This window comes from Propithecus coquereli, unplaced genomic scaffold, assembly GCF_000956105.1.
Source record: "Propithecus coquereli isolate 6110/MARCELLA unplaced genomic scaffold, Pcoq_1.0 Scaffold156, whole genome shotgun sequence".
Taxonomy (NCBI): Eukaryota; Metazoa; Chordata; class Mammalia; order Primates; family Indriidae; genus Propithecus; species Propithecus coquereli.
Genome location: NW_012140080.1, coordinates 319,290 through 321,539, shown reverse-complemented (window position 1 = coordinate 321,539; position 2,250 = coordinate 319,290). Strand labels below are relative to the sequence as shown.

Below are 2,250 nucleotides of genomic sequence, written 5' to 3'. Positions count from 1 at the left end.
CAACCTCAAACTCCTGAGCTCAAGCGATCTTCCTGCCTCAGCCTCCTAAGTAGCTGGGACTACAGACACACAACACCATGCCCTGCTAATTTTTTCTGTTTTTAGTAGAGACAGGGTCTTGCTTTTACTCAGGACTCAGGCTGGTCTTGAACTCCTGAGCTCAAGTGATCCTTCCACCTTGGCTTCCTAGAGTGCTAGGATTACAAGCATGAGCCACCGTGCCCAGCTGGATTATGCTTTTGTGTAGTATCTAAGAAATCTCTGACCTACTTCACAAAAGTTTTCTTCTACATTTTCTTCTAGAAGTTTTACATGTGTAGGCTCTATATTTAGATTTTATAATCCTTTTGAGTTAATTTCTTATAAGATGTGAAACATGAGTCAAAGTTCATTTTTTTTACGTATGGATATCCAATTTTTCCAGCACCATTTGTTGAAAACATTATCATTTCTCTATTGAATTGTCTTTACACCATTTTCAAAGATTAATTGACCATATATGTGCAAGTCTATTTCTAGATTCCGTTACATTGATCTATTTGTTTTCTTTAGACTAATACCACACTGCATTCATTGATTACTGTAGTTTATATTAAGTCTTAAAGACAGATACTGTAAGCCTTCCAGCATTTTTCTTTTTCAATGTTGTATTAGCTTTGAAGTTTTATGTGAATTGTAGAATCAATTGGTCAGTGACTACACACACACACACACACACAGCCTGCTGAGATTTTGATTGGGATTACATTTAATCTATACATCAATTTGAGAAGAATTGACATATTAATTATATTGAGTCTTCTGATCCATGAACACAGGATATATCTCCACTTATTTATGTCTTCTTTTATTTCCCTGAGCAATGTTTTGTGCTTTTCAATATATAAGTTTTACACATCTTTGATTTATCCCTAAGGATTTCATTTTTTTATGCTATTATAAATGGTATTGTTTTCTTAATTTCAATTTCTGGTTGTTTAGTTGCTAGTATATAGAAATATACTTTTTAAATATTGGGCATGTTTAAATGTTTTGCAAATTAACCTATTTCTAGTGAATGCTTTTTTATACATTGAACAGAATTATCTACATGGATGATCATGTCATATGCAAATAAAAACTTTTATTTTCTCCTTTCCAATCTTTTTTTTCTTTTTTATCTTGGCGTATTGAAATGGCTAGATCCTCCAGTATAATGTTGAGCAGAGGTGCTCAGAGCAGATACCCTTCCCATGTTCCTGATCTCAGGAGGAAAGCATTCTCCTTTCACCATTAAGTATGATGTTAGGGGTTTTTGTAGATCCCCTTTAACAGATTGAAGAAGTTACCTTTTATTCCTAGCTTGCTGAGAGTTTTTATCATGAATGTATGTTGAATTTTGTCAGATACTTCTTTTACATCTATTAAGATGATCATGTGGTTCTTTTTTAGCTTGTCAATATGATGAATTACTTTGATTAATTTTCAAATGATAAACCAATCTGCATTTCTGGGATAAAACCTAATTTATCATGATGTATTATCCTTTTGATATATTCTTGTATTAGATTTGCTAAAATTGTTAAGAATTTTTGCACTTAATGTTCAAGAGTGATATTTGTCTGAAATTTTCTTTTCTTGTAATGTGTTTGGCTGGTTTTGATATCAGAGTAATGCTTTCCATATAGAGTAAGTTGTAAAGAATTCTCACCTTCAATTTTCTGGAAAAGTCTTATAGAATTGATACTCTTTGTTCCTTTAATGTTTAGTAAAATTCACGCTGTAGCGTGAATTTTCTTTGTGGTAAGATTTTTAACAGCAAAGTCATATAGGGCAAATCAGTTTATCTATTTATTAATATTATTGAGTGAGCTTGATAATTTTTGTCTGTATTGTAAAATTTTTAAACTTTATATTTTCCTGATACCTCAACATCTCCACAGGCTATGAGCACCCTGCCCAAGGAACCAGGTATACCAATGTGATAAGGCTAGTTCCTGCCACAAGTTCCCCTTCTTGCCCTCCCCTGATTGTGAACTAGTGACATTCAAAATCACCAATGAAATCTCCTCACATCTTTTGCTTGTGTACTCTGCTCTAACCCCAGTAAAGGCTCTCCTCCAAGGGTCTTCACTCTCTCTCAGCTCCCTACCTACTTGACTGAGCCTGCTCCCCTGGCATTCACTCCTCCCAAATAGCCCCGTGTGGCATGCCATACCTTCTTTTTCTAGGACCTATGAGTATAATAAATCCTTTAATTTCATATGCTTC

General features: G+C 34.1%; 1 protein-coding gene across 1 annotated transcript in view; it reads right to left on the bottom strand.

The window, feature by feature from the left end:
• The window catches only part of STK31 (serine/threonine kinase 31), a 178,608-nt gene that overhangs the window by 173,265 nt on the left and 3,093 nt on the right, over positions 1-2,250 (bottom strand). The window lies entirely within an intron of this gene.